Source organism: Pongo abelii, chromosome 21 (assembly GCF_028885655.2).
Source record: "Pongo abelii isolate AG06213 chromosome 21, NHGRI_mPonAbe1-v2.0_pri, whole genome shotgun sequence".
Classification (NCBI taxonomy): domain Eukaryota; kingdom Metazoa; phylum Chordata; class Mammalia; order Primates; family Hominidae; genus Pongo; species Pongo abelii.
This window is the reverse complement of record NC_072006.2, coordinates 46,110,615-46,130,802: the sequence shown is the minus strand read 5'-3', so window position 1 is coordinate 46,130,802 and position 20,188 is coordinate 46,110,615. Positions and strand designations below refer to the sequence as shown.

Sequence of the window (20,188 nt, the reverse complement as noted above, 5' to 3'; positions counted from 1 at the left end):
AGTAATAGCAGTCTGGTTCTGTCGCTACTTAGTGCAACATCCACCAGTCATTTTGCCTCTTGTCCACAGTAAGTGGAAGCATTTGGAGTAGAATGAGTGATACTCAGACTTCAGCATGCATATAAATCGCCTGCAGATCTTCTAAGATGCAGACTCCAATTCAGTAAGTCTGGGTGTGGCCTGAGATGTTGCTTTGGTAACAAGCTCTCCCAGGACATTGATGCTGCTGGTCTATGGCCCACAATTCCAGTATCAAAAGCCTAGCATATCCTTCTCAAACTTGAACATGCATCAGAATCACCTGGAGGGCTTGTTAAAACACATATGGCCAACCGGGTGTGGTGGCTCACGCCTGTAATCCCAGCACTTTGGGAGGCCGAGGCAGGTGGATCACTTGAAGTCAGGAGTTTGAGACCAGCCTGGCCAACATGGTGAAACCCAGTGCCTATTTTTAAAACTACAAAAATTAGCCAGGCATGGTGGCACATGTCTGTAGTCCCAGCTATTCAGGAGGCTGAGGCAGGAGAATCACTTGAACCCGGGAGACAGAGGTTGCAGTGAGCCTGGGCAACAGAGCAAGACTCCGTCTCAAGGAAAAAATATATATGTGACCGTGTTAAAACACAGAAACTCTGAGAGCTTCTGAATCTAGTTCTAGCATAGAACCCAGGAATTTGCATTTCTAACAAATTCCCAGGTGGTGCTGATGCAACTGGTCTAAAGACCACGCTTTGAGCATCACTGTCCTAGATAATCTCTAAGCACTCTTACAACTTGAAGCAGAAACTCAGAATGGTATGACCATTTCAAGCCAAAAAAACACGCTGTTGTTGTGTTACAGATAGAGGAGACCAGGCAAGCTCTCAACCTTCCTAATCACCAGAGGCCCTATCAGGAATCAGAAAGATAGTGATACGAATCCTAGCTCTCTGTTTCTCTGTAACTCACTTCGCCTCTGAAATATAATTTCCCCATAAGTCAATAGGGTTCCTTTTTCTGCTTCTTTTTTGCTTTTTCCCCTTTCGTTCCATTCTCATCAAGAGGCCCACAAGAAAATCTTTGTAACGGGGGTGGGAACAAGACTTTGGCTCTAATCCTAGTGTCTTGACAAGCTCAAAGATGCAAACATCACTTAACGTGACAAGCAAACCATAACTGCAGTGAGAAAACACTGTTAGTCAGGTAAAGAGATAATGTGCACAGAACATGCTGAGCAAATAACAGCCCTTTGTGAATCAGCATTAGCATAATTACTGAACATTGGTAATTGCTGAAATTATGTTCACTAGGATCGTTTATAATTCTAAGTGAGAGGCTTCTTCCACGTACTCTCTCAGCAGGGAGATGAAAGTGGCTCACCAGCTGGTGTTAGACACTCAAAAAAGCACTAGTTGTCTTCCACAGGATATCCCAAGCATAGTCTTCAAATAGATTGTCATCATCAGACAGGCCCCAAACTCTGCCTGGAATTTCCTGCCTGTATATCTTTGTTCCAGTTGTACATTTCCTCTAGAATTCTGTCTCTTCTTAGTTCAATTTGTCCAACACTGGCTGGTCAAAAAGACGTATGTAGTAAAATATAGAAAGTTATGTAGTAAAATGTAGAAAGAAGGGTTTGGATCGTGGCATGCAGCAAGCGCAATGAAAGCTGCATCACCTGTCCAAGTGGGATCATTTTAAAGTCAGATTCAACCAGGGAGCTACCACGTGCTACTCAATGCAGGGCAGGATTATGAGTCCTCCCATCCCTGCAAGAGAGCAAAGGGGTTAATTGGTTGTGAATAGCACCTTGCAGAGTATAACAAGGGAGAAGAAACCTTAAACCCAGCACCATGTGTATCTACATCATAGGTGGAACTGTACAGGTATGTGAAGAGATTATGTAAAAGGTAACCTTTCGGCATATTAATAGACACTGAGAATTGACTCCCATTAGTCCCTGGCGGTAGGATGCAGATGATGGAACAAAGAACAAAGAAGATCCAGAGCTTCACAAAGAAGAGAAGGAACTGGATAAATCGAGGCAAGATGATGCCCCTTAGCAACTTGTAACAAAGGGTAGCAAAATCGCATTATGAAGCAAATATCACTCCATCCCCTCAGGCAGGAAACCTGGGAATCATCCTTTTTACTCCCCTTTCTTCCCCTGCATTCTACCTCCCACCAGTACTTAACCTATATAAGCACATTTTTGCTTGTTTTGTTTACTGCTATATCCCCAGAGCCTAGAACAGCTGAATTAATAAACTGAATGAATAAATCAGTGAGTCCTGACAGCTCTACCTCCAAAAAAGATCTTGCCTCTGTCTGGGTTTCTCCACTGCCACTGCTATAATGTCCTAGCCCAAGCCACCATCATTTCTCACCTGGCCAACTGCATCAACTCCTACCTTGTGTTCCTCTTCAACTTTTGCCCACTCTGAGCTAGACTCCTTGCAAAATCCAGGAAGTTACTAACACCCACATCAGGTGACACACCTGATTGTAATAATCCAGATGCTTCCCCAAGTGTAAAAAGAAGTCACTTCAGAATTTCTCTTTGCTAAATCAAGACCTCTCCTAAGCTTATATCTCTGTTTGCTAAAAGTTGGGCCTCGTATATGCCAGGCAGTATTTTCTGGACTTTCCAAAGCCTGCCTCCTCTGAAAGCCCAGCTCAATCCCACCTTTCCTGGTAAGCACTTTATGACAATCTCTGCTCAAAGTGTCTCTCTTGATGCTGAACCTTTCTGTGTCCTACACATTTGGCATTTAGCATTTGCCACTCCATATCACAGAATGACCTTTCGCTGGTATAAAATTGCTAACAAATGCACTGTGCTTTTCTAGTCTCAAAGTGGTTTTCTAACTAGAAACATACAACAAGCTGGCTTGTCAATCACTGTGATTTTCACTCGCCATTTTACAGGTGAAACAGTTCCAGGGAAACTGCTCAAAATCCTGGAGAAGTAAGTGGTAGAACTGATATTCAAACCCAGGACTTCAGACTTCAGTCTCTATGTATCAGGTGCCCCATTTGCCTTGTGTATGCCTTGCCTCTCCCAACTGGCCTTATTTATAACCCTCGATGCCTAGCAAAGTGGCATATAAATAATAAATAGTGATTAATATTAATGGTGCACTTGTAACATTCTCCATATTTTATAAGTGGCTTACACAGGTTGTCATTTAGTTCTCACTGCCCTATGAAGTATATCTTATTATTATCCTAAGGTGCAAAATGAGACTTCTGAGGCACAGAGAAGTTAAATAACCTTCCCAAAGCCACACAGCCATTAAATAATGGGGCCAGAATTTAAACACAAGCAGTCTGGCTCCTAAGCCTACACACTTAGCCACTGTGCTATGCCACCTCCCTCTCTAATGGGCCCCCAGAGACTATTTAGAGGTTGACTGGTGGCGCCATAGACTTTCAGAGCCAGGAGAAGGGACTTGGTGAGATCAAATGTCTACACTATCCTTAAAATATCTGGCTTGGAGTGACAGTTAACAGTTGATAAGGTTTGACATTTTCAAATCAATTTCTATCGATTTCTTTCTCCTGAAAGAAAGGACTTGAGTTTGATGGATAAAGCAAGTACTAGGTGTGCTTGGGAACAGCAGGGAAAATGGGCCATGAGCTAGTTCTGCAGAGGACGGTGGGGAAGGGAATAGCAGCTGGATACTGTCTGTCAGAAAAACCCCTGCTTGGCAAAGCCCTGCTCCGAGGTATAGAACACACTGTCAGGTAAATAACACAGGCTCCGTTTTGTTGTCACGTGATGTTTTCTCCTGGCAGAGTGGCAAGGATGCAGAAGCAGTGGTATGTGCTTGGGCATTGTCATAAAGTTATGAATATTTATGTGGTCAACACATAAAATCCCATTTTAACAAACACGATTTTGATGGATTTAACAAGTTAATCTAAGCAATTTCCACATCCTGGTGGATGCCTGCAAGAGATGAACGGATGGCATTTCTGTCAATTGTACTGAGTGAGGAAACGTCTGAAACAGATGTGTGCATTAATCCACATTCACTTGGTAAATGTATTGTTTTGTTTCAGTATTGGGCCTGTGCCATGTGCCTAGCACCATGCTGTTGCTTCTAGTGCTGGATCCTCACAGCCACTCTTAGAGGCCCTATCCACACTGTTCACACAGGTTTGGGTGAAACCCAGAATCTGAGATGGGGATGGGCACCTTGATGGGGCAGAGGTCAGAGGTGTGTGTGAGAACACACAACTTAGGGCTAAGCCCTTGCCTGGCTGGGGCAGAAAACTTGATGCCCCAAGCAGGTGGACTTGAGATGGACCGAGGCTCCTGCGTTGTACTGCCGTGAACCTCTCTCATCTTCTCCACCTTCCCTGACCACTGGGGACAGTTGCTCCCATTAGCTTCTTCCCCTGCTTGGGCTCTTTCAGCTAGCAAAGCATTTTCACCTGCTTGTTCACAAGCTCCCCTCCCAATAAGTATAGTAATTGTACTTTTGTCTCCATTTTGTGGCAGGAGAAAATGAAGTTCAGAGAGTTTAAGGGTTTTCATCATGAACAGATGGTTAGCAAGTTCCAATCTGGTCATAGACATAAATATCGATCTTTTCATTTTAAACTATGTACTATTGCTCCTATGTCTGCTCTTTATCCTTAAGTTCTTTGTTCTTGTACCTGTTCTGTAGGGGTTTTCTTCCCCAACCCTGAGATCACTGGAGGTAGATTGGATTGCTATCTCCAATTCTTTACTCCCTCCCTTATTAGAATTGCACGTCCAAGCCTTTTGCCATATGACTTTGCAGCTCCTACCACTACCTCAGCAGCATATATTTCCTTGGCCCATTGATGTTGGGCTTGGCCATCTGATTTGCTTTGGCCAATAGGGTTGTGGAGATAACACAAACCGAGGCTACAAATATGCTTTTAGGGTTTGGTTTGGCCTCTGACACTCCTGGAATCCATTATAAGAAGAGCACACTCCAGGGAGTTACTAATCCAAGGAAAAGAAGGAACTATAAGACTCAGACCTGAACCCAAGCCATGACCTGGAGCCAAGATTAGCTTGATCAACTCACAAGCAAGAAAATAAATGTTTATCATAAGCCAGTGAGAGTTTGAGGTTGTAGCATAGCAAAAGCTGACTGATACGCTACCAAACTGTGACAGAAAGGCTTTCAGAAGACAAGCTCAAAAGTCCTCTAGAAAACAGATTCTCGTCCTTCCTCCAGCAAGACGACAGTTTTCAGCAAATGTACACTCTGCATCAAACTGCTGTAACATTAATTTTGCCTTATCAAGTAGAATATTTTGCAATTATGTACCTGAATTCAACAAATTTCAACTCAACACAGTGAACCTGTTAAACATGTGATAGGACAGACCACCACGGAGAAAGAAATCTGGCTCAGTCCTCACAAGTTCACAATCTAATGGCCAAGACAGACACGAACATGAGTAATACTAACAAAAGGTTTTGAGAAATAAGTGCTGTAGCAGGTGACAGAATGTTATCTGACAAGGGGACTTACAAAGTCAGCATGGCAAATATGACATTTGCGGTGGGAGTTAAAGGTCAGATGGGATTTCCAAAGGCTAAGATGGGAGAATAGGAGGAAAAGAGCATATGGGGAAAGAGATAAGAGTATAGTCACACAAAGGCCAGAAAGCCATGTTTAGGAATAACTTTTTGCAAAACTGGCCAATAGCAAGGGTATCCAAAATGGGGTGCTAATAGATGGAGTGATGTCACAGAGAGCCTTTGATGCTAGACTGTGGTGTTTACACAGGATTTGATGGGCAGTAGGAAGCCATGGAAGTTGTGAGAGTGAGGGAGGACTATGGGAGATTTGTGCCTTAGATCATTATGGCAGAGTGCCAGATGAAAGGATTGAGGGGGTTGAGCCTGGAGCTGAAGGCACCAGGTAAGAGTCTGTTGCCATTGCTCAATTTAGGGGTTTGGGTAATAGGGTCTGGACCATCAGACACTGTGGGCAGGGCCACAGCAGGGATCTCCAGTTCACTCCGATTTTCTCCCCTCCCCTTTCTCCCTCTCAGTTCCCCCACTTCTCTGAGCTATTCCTGTTTTTCTTTTTCTCAGGAGCCTGCAGGGTTATTCCTGCCACACATCCTATCACTCCAGCAAAGCATTAGCAAAAGCCATCCATCTATCTGCTGACTCCACAAAAACGGTGAGCACCAGACCCAGGGACAGAGGAGGAGGGAGGGAGGGAGGGGACACTTTCCTGATTACAGTATTTTATCCTCAAGCATTTGCCACCATCCATCAAATTTGCTAACACGGCAGAAAAAAAAAAAAAATCCGGAACTGAAATGTGGGGGGAGGAAAGGAAAAGGAGGCTCTTATCTCCCAAATAACCTAATACGGCTTCCCCAGCAGTCTGGGATTTGTGGGCCGACTGGATGTCCAGATGATAGTGAGTGGGGAGCCAGATTCGGGAGCTTGGGGAAACCAACAAACCCAGTAGGGGGGTCCAGATTCACTGTATTTTAATAATCACTCAAAGAAATGACCTCTGTTTTGATGGGAAGAATTGGAACAAATTGAATACAGGTCCGTAATTCTAGTGTGATCCTCCCCTCCTCAGTCCAAGCAGCTGGACAGCCTCTACTCTTTGTGCTCCATCCCAGCCCCAGGAATCTCTGCCTCTCCTTCCCTCCTTTCCTCTCCCCATACCTCTTCCCCATCCCCCGTCCCCAGCTTCTCAGTCCTCATATTTGTTTTCTGTGAGCAGGAACCTCATCTGTCAGTTCTCTTCGGCACCTCACGCAGGGCCTGGCACTGCCTCATGCTAATAAACGTCTGTGGACAATGGTCAGCAGAGGCATGCACTGCCCAGCTCCCTGCCAGAGCTGCCCTTTAAGTCAGCGGACCCAGCCCACACAGCTCTGAGAATAGAGATGCCAGCACTCCCTTGCCCATGGCCTCGCTCTGGGCCATTTCATATCAACTGGCCTCCTGCTCCCCTGGCTGACCACAGCTTTGTCTCCATCTCCCACATTCTGAGGCTCTGAACACCTCCCCCACCAGAGACCTTGGCTCCCACATACCCTTCAAGCCATGTCCTGCTCAAACAGCTCTGAGTTGTACCTGCCCCCATCCTGGTCAGGACCTCAGGACCACATACACACACAGTACACATGTATATGGACCATGTATACCTCACACATTCATACCACATGTGCATACATGCCACATATACATATACCACACATGTGTATACACAAGCTACATACAACACATGCATATACACACTCTGCATAACACATACCCACACAAACATTGATACACACCACACACATATGTACCATGGGCACCCACACACACGCACATGCCACACACATATACATAGGGGTAGATACCATGTACACACCCCACACATACACCTGCATGTGTGTATACACATGTGTACATGCCCTGTGCACACCAACCCACACGTATACATACCACATATACCATGCACACATACCACATGTATATACATAACATGTATACATGCCACACACATATACACAGCATACATACCCCATGTATGCACCCCACACAGCTTTCCACACCATGTACACCACACATATGCACACTCACACGCAACATTCACTGGGACTATAATTCCTCCAGAGTTGCCTGTTCTGATCCAGCCCAATCAGAGGTTTCCTTGGAAGGCCTCTAGAAACCTCATTTCTGTTTGTTTTTTTTTCTAACCAAACCTAGGACTTGTCTTAAATAAATGTGAAGATTTTCAACTCTCAAAGAGGAGGACCATACTGGGCCCACCCCGGGATGCCAAGGGTTTGAGCCAACCCACTCTAACATCTTAAAGATGGTGGTGGAAGGCAGCCTGAGATGGAAGGTATGCAGGGGCTGAGACTGGCATCAGCAATTGCGAGAAGTCATTGTCCTCTTCTCACAAGGGCTGGTGCTGACCAGACCAGGGGCCCACCAAGAAGCCAGTAGAGATGGCAGTTTCCACAGCATCCATGCCAGAACTGGACCTGATATATCGGTGGCAGATGCAGACCAAGCCCATAAACATGGGCAAGGCTAGGTCTAGATGCCAAATAACACATAGAAGAAGCCCAGGATCTGGGGCCAGAGGCAGGATCCAGGTCCTTACCCCAGAGAAGAGACCAGAGCCCAAGCAGTTCTGGAACAAAGATAGAGAAGTCAGAATGGCCAGAAAGTGGGGCTCACTTTCCTAGCCCAGCAAGGATATAGGATGGAGAAAGGCAAATTGGCTTAAAAGATTAGGGTAGATCAGACCTCCCTGTGGAAAGTGGAGGCAGAAAGCAGTTTTTAGAATGGTCATTCATTCAACAAAAATTTATTGTGCTGCTACTACGTGCCAGGCGCTAATACAATGGCAATAGGCAAGTTCTTGCCATTAGGGAGTTTACCAATTTATTACAGTTAAATACTGAGATAAGGACTGTCAAAGAGAGTGTGATTCTACCAAGTGGCCTCTCTGTCAAGAGCCACTGTTAATCTCTAAACCTTAAGTCGCCTGACTTTAACTTTTAGCAGCACCATGTCACATCCCCAAATTCCCTCTAACATACACCACCTCTCAGGCTCACTATTTTTCCCATTAGCATGCCAATCTTGTTCCTAATTTAGCCCTCAGAATAAGCCAGGTTGTCAGTTTGCTATTCCCTAATCCCTTCTCACCCCAGCAATTGAAACTAATGATTGCAATGTTGCTGAGTGCCTTGTGTCTTGATCTGTTGTGCTCAGAGTAGGTAATCAGTACCACAGAGGGCTTTTGGGAGCTCACAGAGCCAATGCCAGGTAGACAATGCCTCCTGCCTCCACCCTGGTCTGATCTGTTTCAACAAGCACCTTTAGGGTCCTTATGTTAGGAACTGAGAACCAGTTTCTGCCCTCTGGAAACTCACGGTTCAGTGGGAAAGGCGGACCCTGATGGGTTATTCAAATGATACTGAAGGCCACCTAAAATGGGTAGGTGGTGTGCCAAACCCCTATTGATTCCAATGGCAATGGCACCACGTTCAAGAGGCCGAAGAAGAGACCCAGAGCCAGTGAATGAGACATAGAGTTTTATTGAGGGTTTACATAAAGGGGAGAAAGTACAGCAGTTGGGGGCTGGACAAGAGAACCACACAGCCCAGTGGTAGTGGGCTGGGCAGAAAAACTGGAGCCACTTGCAAAACCCATGGAGTTTATATACCATTTTCACTTAGCACCCTTTCCCTAACAACTTACACCTGTCAACCTTTATTCAACCCCAAACTGAGGCCTCGATCCCTTGTACTGCCAGTGTTCCACAGGACAGGTGGGGGCTCAGATTTTCCTCAGAGACAAGGAACAAATCTCCAGGTTGGCTACTCCCAGATTCTCTAACTTGGAACACACATTCAGGTGTGTCTGCAAGACAGGGTCATTCTCAGGGTATGTGTAAGTTATTGCCATCAGATGCATCTCCCCTCCACGAGGGCAGTGCATGTGGGAAAAGCCAGGGGCATCTTTCTGGAGTTGAGGATGCCTGAACAGCATCTTGGAGAAAGAGTGGGAGAAGTCAATGCCTAAAGATGGGGAGGAAGGGGAGCCATGCAATGAAGAGCGACCCCGGGAAGCAGCAGCAGCACAGCAAGCCAGGTTATCTGCACAACAAGGCTGAGGGAGTCCAGATAGCAGGCCAAGTCTGGCAGGTGAGGAGGCTGTAAGGGACCCTGGGGCCAGCACCTGGAGAACCTTGTCAGCCAGGCTAAAGAGCTTGGGTTGATTCCGGAGCTGATGGAAAGTCACTGAGGGATTCTTTACAGACAAGGAGGCCGGTTACATGGCTGTTGCAATAGTTCCAGGAAGAGCAGAGGGAAGGGATGACTTAACCAGGTCACCCAGATGCAGTTACTGGGCCCCTCCTAGGACACATTGAATCAGGATATCTGATGGCAGCCCCACAAGTGTGCCTTTTTAATAACCTGGCCCTGGTACTAAAGTTTAAGAGCCACCAAACAAGATTTTAAAAATCGCTATAAAGATGCTAGTCAATGTGCCACCTGGCTTATAAAGCAGGACTTCATCTATGACCATATCCAACTTAGGTATATTCTTAAGTAAACCCTTAAAAGAGAACCATTGAAGATTGAGATCTAAGGTATCACAGCAAAGCACCCCTTTGTAGCAAAGCTTTCTGTTTCCTGTGAAACCCCATGACATTGATTAGCACATCTTCTTGGCCTGCAACTCATTCATATGTGCACATTTTGTCAGCCCAATGAGAGTGTTAGCAGAAAGGGGTGCAAGAAAGAACATAAATACTAGGGTAACTGTCCTGCATTCCAATACAACAATGATATTCAACAGCCTCGGGGTTTAAGACAGTCACTCAAAGTTTCCAGACTTGAGTTTGGGGTGACTAGCTCATCTTGGTTTGCTGAGAACTTTCTAGGATTTAGCACTGAAAGTCACATATCCTAGAAAACCCCTTAGTTCTGGGCAAGCCCAGATGATTGATTACCCTACTTGTTTCCTCATTTGTAAACAAGAGTGTTGGCTGGGCACCGTAGCTCATGCCTATAATCCCAACACTTTGGAAGGCCGAGGTAGGCAGATCGCTTGAGCCCAGGAGTTCAAGACCAACCTGGGCAACATGGTGAAACCTCATCTCTACAAAAAATACCAAAAAAATTAGCTAGGCATGGTGGCACACACCTGTAGTCCTAGCCACCCAACAGGCTGAGGTGGCAAGATTGCTTCAGCCCAAGAGGTCGAGGCTGCAGTGAGCCATGATCATGCCACTGCACTCCAGCCTGGGTGACAGAGGGAGAATCCATCTCAAAAATAAAATAAGAATGTTAATATCTGCCTACAGGGAGGCTGTAAGGATTCAAAGGGGGTTAATCAAAACAACAGTTCCCTGTTATTTCTTCTGTCCCTTGGGATTCCTCCTCCAAGTTGCAAACAAAAGTACCACATCCCATTTGATTGCAGGGAGTGGTTTGGCTTACCACGCACTCGTATGGAGGTAATTTGATTTGTTTCTTACAACAACCCTGTACAGAAAACAGGGAGGATATTTTGTGCCCACTTGATAAATGGGGAAGTGGGAAATAGGATGAGTTAAATGGCCCAGTGGGAAACATCTTTTCTCTTAACCCTTTAAGTTTCTGCCTAGGTCCTGAAGAAAGAAATTGCTACTCACACTTTCAGCCCCCTGGAGAGGAGGAATGGCTAATGGGGTTATTCAGGGAGTGGCATTTACTGAGCTCCACTTCACCGATGGGTGATGTGCCATATACCTTCGCCCTCCCTTCTGCCAGGTTGCTCATTTTCTCCGTCGAGTTATAGGTTTGTTTGAAACAAAACAAAACAAAACGAAAAAACCTCCAATTTAAGCAAAAGTGAGTAGGAAACAGGAAGCCTAGTTAAGCCTAGCAGCCAGAACAAGCTCCTCGAGCTCTGCTTCTCCCAGAGGGCAATGAATTGGGACCTGGTGCACTTGTTCAATCATGGCTAAAACAGGAACTTTGATTCTGATCTGGCTATTGATCTTTTGCCAGAGGACCCGACCCAGTGGGGTGTGGAGAGGAGTGGCTGCGTGCATATAGGCCTAACAACAGGACTCCCAAGTTGCTAACACTAATAACTGACTCAGTAACCCGATGACTAAGCTTCCAAGCAAGACATGAGCCTGTGGCGACTGCTCCTGGATCCAATGTGCATTTCCCTACATTGCGCAGCTGCACCCTGGAAACCACACCTCATAGGAGCTCAATCAATTATTGTTAACACTCTCACCCCAGACAAGCAGCTTTAAAAAAGCTGTTTTAGGCAACACCATCAGCCTTTTGCTGTCGTTCATTAAGGGTTTAGCAGCTTGGTATTGATTTTCTTGCAGCTGCCTCTGAACTTTAATTCCTGCAGCAGAAAACAAGGCTTTGTCTGCGACATTTCCTGTCCAAGTGGTGGGTAACAACCATTCCTGGGATGCTGATTTCCCCAGCTATGCTACAAACCACAGGTTGCCTGCAATATGTCCTTTGTCTATTCCAAAGAGTAATTTCTGTAGCTGCAGGAGGTCCCTTCAAATGTGAGCTGTGGCTCCACCTCCTTCCTAAATCAGCAGTGCCTTCAAACCCCAGCCTTTGGAAATCCAATGACCACCCCTTTCCTCACACTGACTTGCAGCTAAGAAAGTGCTGTCATGTATTTATGTCATATTTGTTACATTCAGATTTCTCTTAAATGTTAATTCCTAGGGATTAGAAAGGACCTTAACAATCTCTTGCAAGCAGCGCCCTGATATTTTATCCTCTCTGCAACATCCCCACCAAGTGGCCATTCTAGCTTTGCTTGAACACCTCTAAGGACAAGAAACTCACCTCCTCCACAGGAAAGCAACTTTGTTCAGGAAAGCTCTGAAAGGCAGAAAATTTTTCATTGTGTGGAATCAAAATCTGCCTCCCAGAAACATCGGCCACAGCTTTCTCTGCCAAATCCCCACTTCTCATCCCTGAAGCCCTGGATCCTATCCACAACACCTGTGTGGTTGAAGAACCCACCTCTGAGGCAGCCCCTATGTGCTCCGCATACTTCTCTTCCCAAACCATTTGATTTGATTTCCCACTATTGAACAAGCACTGTGCTGTATGCACCTGTGAATGTTTTCTCATATTTATCTCATAGGGTAAGCTTTGCTATCCCCATTTTACAGACCAAAAAGCTGAGGCTCAGAGAAGGTAAATAACTTCCCAAGGATACACAGGTAATCAGTAGTAGAGACAGACTCCAATCTTAGAGTTGCCTGCCCCAGAGCCTGTGTTCTCTCCACTATTCTGTGCTTTCTAAAAATAGAGCAAGTTTAGTTTCAAAGGGAGAGTAGAATCTGGCAAGACATGTCCAACAAGATCAGCGAATTTCTCACAGCCGCTAGGGAGGCCTTGGGAGAGCCCTGCTCCTGGCTCGCCCCTTCTGTCTCTGCAGGTGGAAGGCATGGAAGGAAATGATATTGCTACCAATGGCGCATGAGGCTGCAGTGGACCAAGTGGTCACTCAGTGGCCAGCGGCAGCCTGCCTGGTGCAACAGGGCCCATGGTGACAACTGGTGCCCAATTCCGGTTCCAAGGCACAGTCACAGAATGGCATTCTGAGGATGGAACCACCACTAAGAAGCCACATTCAGAGCTCTGCCTTCTGCTTTGGGCCTCTATTCCAAGCCCCTGCTCCTGTAGCCGGGCTTCTTAGGCTCCTCGTGAAAGCTCAGGCTCTCGTCACTCCTACCTGTCCTCTTCCTCACAACCCAGAACATGCCTCTGGGGCTCATACCTGACCTGGACTGTAATCACTCTGCAAATGGACCCACCCATGTTCTAATGGACCAGTCTGGAACTAGACTCCTTGCTCACCACACACCACCATCACCCATTCCTGCCTCGGCCACAAAGCCAGAAACGGGACACGGATGGAAGAAGGAAGACAGAAGGCAGGAAGACCAGCCAAGAGGCTTTTGCAACTGTCCAGGTGAAAGATGACAATGAACCACAAAAGAGGTAGTAAGGCTGCAGAGAAACAAATAGCCGAGATATTACGGCGGTAAGAATGGAATACAATGACCAACAGTATGCTGATCAGAGTCATGGTTGGGATATGTGGCTGACAGCTTCAAGATGCTACCAATGACCTTCAGTACCTGGCGTTCATGCATTGGCTGTTAATGTAATCCTTCCATGTGAATGTAGATTGGACTTACTTGTTTCTAATAAATGTAGCAAAAATGATACGATATCATTTTGGAGATTAGGTTACAAAAGGCTCTGTCTTCCTAGCCTTCTCTCCCTCACCCTGACAGAAGGCTGGGGCCATGATATGAGCTGCCCTATGGAGAGGCCCATGTGGCAAAGAGCTGAGAGGAGCCTCCAGCCAACGCCCAACAAGGAAATAAATCCTACCGATAACCACACAAGCACACTTGGGAGTGGATTTTGCTCCGGGCAAGTCTTCAGATGACCGCAGCGCCAGCTGATGCTTTGATTGAAGCATCAGATCAAATCCTTCTGAGAGACCCAGACTGGAGGACCCAGCTCAGCTGCTCCTGGATCCTCTCCCACAGAAACTGAGCTTGTAAAGTTCATTGTTTTAAGCTGCGAACTTTGAAGGGAATTCGTTACACAGCCTTAGATAACCAATATAAACAGAGAAACAAGCAAGGTATGCTTTTTCAACTCATGAGGAGTTTGCAAATGTCCGGGGCAAAGAAGAGAAAGGAGTCCCTGATGGTGCCCATGTTCTTATCATGGGAACTCACATGCATATCAATGTCATCTACTGAGCTTAGAACCCTAATGGTGGAACAAGCTTTTAAGGAAAGAAACCAAAACAAGCTTTGGCCATGTTCAGCCTGAAATACCTAAGAGAATAATGGCTTCCAGCTTCATCCATGTCCCTACAAAGGACATGATCTCATACCTAGGTGATGGGTTGTTAGGTGCAGCAAACCACCATGGCACACTATGTAACAAACCTGCGCATCCTGCATGTGTACCCCAGAACTTTAAAAAAATTAATTTTTTAAAAAAGAAATACCTAAGAGAGATGCAACTGGGTGAGTCGAGAAGGTATTTGGATTTATGACCCTGGAGCTCAGAAGAAAAACATTGGCAGGAAACAACCATCTGAGAATCATCAAGCTCCTCCCCCGGGAGCCACTTGGAATGTTTATTTCTCCACCCACATGACAGTATTTGAAGTTTTTTGTTTTTTTTTTTTTTGAGATGGAGTCTCACTCTGTCACCCAGGCTGGAGTGTAGTGTCGTGATCTCGGCTCACTGCAACCTCCGCTTCCCAGGTTCAAGAGATTCTCCTGCCTCAGCCTCCCGAGTAGCTGGGACTATAGGTGCCTGCCACCACACCTGGCCAATTTCTGTATTTTTAGTAGAGACAGGGTTTCACCATATTGGCCAGGCTGGTCTCAAGCTCCTGACCTTGTGATCCACCCACCTCGGCCTCCCAAAGTGCTGGGATTACAGGTGTGATCTGTAACACCGGCCTCTTTGAAGTATTTGTAAAGAGTTCTCATGCCTCCCATGAGTTTGGCTTAAGTATGTCCACTCTCTTGCACTTTTTCTCAGATAATTTGGCTCCAAGTGCCCAGTTTGCCTCTGGGCTTGTCAGACACAAGTTTTATTTCACCTGCTCTGCTTATAATTGAATGGGCAAGTTACTTAATTTTTGGTTTCCTCATTTGCAAAACAGTTGTTTTGAGGTGAAAATAAAATAATTCATGGCAAACATTTAGCATTGTGACTAGCACATAGATGGTCAATAAATGTTAATAATTATAGCATCTGTTAATAATTATAGCATCTAGAACAGCACTATCCCTATTACGCAAGCAACATATGTAACTTTTAATTTTCTAGTGTCCACTTTTTTTAATAGTTTTGGGGTACAGGTGGATTTTGTTACATGGATAACCTCTTTAGTGGTGATTTCTGAGATTTTGGTGCACCCGTCACCCCAGCAGTGTACACTTTACCCATGTGTAGCCTTTTATCCTTCATCCCCCTCCCTCCCTTCCCCCTAAGTCCCCAAAGTCCGTTATATTATTCTTATACCTTTGCATCCTCATAGCTTAGCTGCCACTTTAAGTGAGAACATATGATATTTGGTTTTCCATTTTGAAAAATGAAAGAAACAAGAGAAATTAATTATATTAATATATTTGATTAATATATTAATATATTGGCAAGGTTAGTCTCGAACTCCTGACCTCATGGGATCCACCTGCCTCAGCCTCCCAAAGTGTTGGGCTTACAGGCGTGAGCCCCTGAGTGCGCTCTGATCTTTTTTTTTCTCGAGACGGAGTCTTGCTCTGTCGCCCAGGCTAGAGTGCAATGGCACAATCTTGACTCACTGCAGCCTCTGCCTCCTGGATTCCAGCAATTCTCCTGCCTCAGCCTCCTGGGTAGCTGGGATTACAGGCACACACCACCACACCCGGCTAAATTTTGTATTTTTAGTAGAGACGGGGTTTCACCATGTTGGCCAGGCTGGTCTCGAACTCCTGACCTCAGGTGATCCACCCACCTAGGGCTTCCAAAGTGTTGGGATTACAGGCATGAGCCACCACACCCAGCCCTCTGATCTTAATTCTGACACTTAGTAGCCAAGTAACCTGAAGGCTCAGAGTCACTCTGCAAAATGAGGATAAGAAATCCATCTGGCTTATGTAACAAAGACCATAAAAATATCTAGAAGTTTCTACTCAATAATACTTATCCTGATATTCCAAGGTAAGGAAATAATCTGAAATATATGAAAACCATTATGCACAAAGATGTGCATCACAGCATTGTCTACAATGGCTTTCCAAATGAAATAATCTGATTGTCCCACAGTAGGGAAACAGTTAACAAACATCCTTAGTGTTTGGGCATGTTACATACTGTATCTTACTAATTGTCACAATAGCTACTTTATCTCTATAGTAGAGATAAGGAATTGAGACTAAGGGAAGTTGTCATTTTTCTTGGACTGTAAAAACTCTTGAAAATGAATCAAATATAATTATTATTAGACCTCATACTTAGATAGCATTTACTTTGTGATTTTCATATAAGTCATTTAAATCCTGATTTGTGCTTTGCATATAAGTCATTTAAATCCTGATTCATCTGACTCCATAGTGTTCAGAATTATCATTAAAAACAATTTTGTGAACCAGGCAATGTGCTAAGGACATCAGCTGCAATACCTTATTTCTGTCTTACAACCCTATAAGGTGAGAGCTATTATCAGATCCATCATGTGGATTCGGAAACTGAGGGTCAGTGAGTAAGTTGGCCATTTTATTATATTATTTTACATCATTAAAGGAAAGGAGTCAAGTGCTACAAAGAACACATTCCTAGTCATAGGAGGAGATCATAAGAGTTGGCAACAGGAAATGCATGTATTTATGAAACACGTGCTAATGTGCCAGCTATCGCTCTAAGTGCCATGTGCACAGAGACAAAGCCCTTGATCTCATGGCACGGGATTTTGAGTCTAGGATGAGAGGTGGGTAGTAAACAAACATAAATATACATGTGTGTAGATGTGGATATGGTCAGCTTGTGATTTGTCTAATAAAAGACAAACAGAAGGAACAGAGCATGTTAGGCATGGGACAGAGTTGCTATGGTATACAGGTAACCAGAGACAAATTATTTAAGGAAGTGGCATTTGGACAGAGATCTGAAGGAAGAAGGGAGTAAGCCATGTGCCCTGGGAAAGAGCATTCCAGGCAGAAGGAAACAGCAAGTGCCCCAAGATAGGAGTGTGCCAGTGTATTGGAGGAACAACAAATACACAAGGATGCTAGTGGTTCTTTAAAAAAAAAAAAAAAAAAAAGAGCAAAAGGGAAAATAATAGGAGATGAGGCCAGTGGCCCAGACTGTATTGGCTCTCGTGGTCATAGCAAGGTTTTCGCTTTTACTGTAAGTGAGATGGGAGCCAATGGAAGGTTTGGGGGGCAGAGGAGTGGCATGATGTGATGTGAGTTTTAAAATTTAAAAATAAAATCATTCTGACTGCCATGTTGAGAACAGACTGCAGGGGAACAAAGTCCGAATCAGGAGAGCAGTTAAGAAGCAACTTCAGTAACCCAGTGAAAGACGCTGGTAGCTTAAACTGGGATGATAGTGGGGAAAAGTAGTGAAAAGTGGTTAGCTTTAGATTCAGGATGTATTCTGAAGGAGAGATAACAGGATTTGTTGGTGATTTGAATACAGGGCATAAAAGACAGTCAAGATGACTCCAACCAATGTTTTTAGCCAAAGCAATTGGAAAAACAGACATGTCACTTGCTAAAATAGGGAAGACCATGGGAAGAACAAGTAAGGGGAGAAAACCATGAGTTGGCTGGACACATAATGTTTAAGATGCCTGTTAGACATCCATATGGAAATGATGAATGGTCTGTTGAAAGTATGGATCCGGAGGTCAGAGAAAAGCTATAAGTTGGAATGATAAAATTGGGAGTCATCAGCCTATAGTGGTATTTAAAGCCACAAGACTGAGTGGGATCACCTAAGTAGCAAATGTAGATAGCGAATATGTCTGCAGGCCTGAGTCCTAGGATATTCCAACCTTTAGAAGTCAAGGAAATGAGGAGGAACTAGCAAAAGGGGCTGAGGAGGAGCTATCAGGAGTATGGTATCTTGGAAGTTAAGTGAAAAAAATAAAAACACTTCAAGGAGGAATAAGTAAACAATTGTTCAAATGTTGCTATTAAGTCAAGTAAGATAATAACCAGCACTAGCACTAGCCATTGGACTTGGAAACACGAAGGTTATTGGTGACCTTAACATGAGCTGTACTGGCACAGTGATGAGGCGAGTCTAATTGGATTGTCATTAAGAGAGAATTTTTTTATTATTATTATACTTTAACTTTTAGGGTACATGTGCACAATGTGCAGGTTACATATGTATACATGTGCCATGCTGGTGTGCTGCACCCATTAACTTGCCATTTAGCATTAGGTATATCTCCTAATGCTATCCCTCCCCCCTCCCCCCACCCCACAACAGTCCCCAGAGTGTGATGTTCCCCTTCCTGTGTCCATGTGTTCTCATTGTTCAATTCCCATCTATGAGTGAGAACATGTGGTGTTTGGTTTTTTGTCCTTGTGATAGTTTACTGAGAATGATGATTTCCAATTTCATCCATGTCCCTAAAAAGGACATGAGCTCATCATTTTTTATGGCTGCATAGTATTCCATGGTGTATATGTGCCACATTTTCTTCATCCAGTCTATCATTGTTGGACATTTGGGTTGGTTCCAAGTCTTTGCTATTGTGAATAGTGCCACAATAAACATGCGTGTGCATGTGTCTTTATAGCAGCATGATTTACAGTCTTTTGGGTATATACCCAGTAATGGGATGGCTGGGTCAAATGGTATTTCTAGTTTTAGATCCCCGAGGAATCACCATACTGACTTCCACAAGGGTTGAACTAGTTTACAGTCCCACCAACAGTGTAAAAGTGTTCCTATTTCTCCACATCCTCTCCAGCACCTGTTGTTTCCTGACTTTTTAGTGATTGCCATTCTAACTGGTGTGAGATGGTATCTCATTGTGGTTTCGATTTGCATTTCTCTGATGGCCAGTGATGATGAGCATTTTTTCGTGTGTCTTTTGGCTGCATAAATGTCTTCTTTTGAGAAGTGTCTGTTCATATCCTTTGCCCACTTTTTGATGGGGTTGTTTGTTTCTTTCTTGTAAATTTGTTGGAGTTCATTGTAGATTCTGGATATTAGCCCTTTATCAGATGAGTAGGTTGCAAAAATTTTCTCTCAATTTGTAGGCTGCCTGTTCACTCTGATGGTAGTTTCTTTTGCTGTGCAGAAGCTCTTGAGTTTAATTAGATCCCATTTGTCAATTTTGGCTTTTGTTGCCATTGCTTTTGGTATTTTAGACATGAAGTCCTTGCCCATGCCTATGGCCTGAATGGTAATGCCTAGTTTTTCTTCTAGGGTTTTTATGGTTTTAGGTCTAACGTTTAAGTCTTTAATCCATCTTGAATTAATTTTTGTATAAGGTGTAAGGAAGGGATCCAGTTTCAGCTTCCTACATATGGCTAGCTTTTCCCAGCACCATTTATTAAATAGGGAATCCTTTCCCCATTTGTTGTTTTTGTCAGGTTTGTCAAAGATCATATAGTTGTAGATATGTGGCATTATTTCTGAGGGCTCTGTTCTGTTCCATTGATCTATATCTCTGTTTTGGTACCAGTACCATGCTGTTTTGGTTACTGTAGCCTTGTAGTATAGTTTGAAGTCAGGTAGCATGATGCCTCCAGCTTTGTTCTTTTGGCTGAGGATTGACTTGGTGATGGGGGCTCTTTTTTGGTTCCATATGAACTTTAAGGAAGTTTTTTCCAATTCTGTGAAGAAAGTCATTGGTAGCTTGATGGGGATGGCAATGAATCTATAAATTACCTTGGGCAGTATGGCCATTTTCACGATATTGATTCTTCCTACCCATGAGCATGGAATGTTCCTCCATTTGTTTGTATGCTCTTTTATTTCCTTGAGCAGTGGTTTGTAGTTCTCCTTGAAGAGGTCCTTCACGTCCCTTGTAAGTTGGATTCCTAAGCATTTTATTCTCTTTGAAGCAATTGTGAATGGGAGTTCACTCATGATTTGGCTCTCTGTTTGTCTGTTATTGGTGTATAAGAATGCTTCTGATTTTTGT

General features: G+C 44.4%; 1 long non-coding RNA gene across 1 annotated transcript; it reads left to right on the top strand.

Moving 5' to 3' along the window:
- The first annotated feature begins 5,718 nt into the window (after positions 1 to 5,718).
- On the top strand, positions 5,719 to 15,159 carry LOC129052238 (uncharacterized). Its single transcript, XR_008517181.1, has 4 exons — positions 5,719 to 5,891; positions 6,068 to 6,158; positions 7,700 to 7,838; positions 15,076 to 15,159. It is a non-coding gene; the product is annotated as an uncharacterized LOC129052238 (long non-coding RNA).
- The last annotated feature ends 5,029 nt before the right edge of the window (positions 15,160 to 20,188 follow it).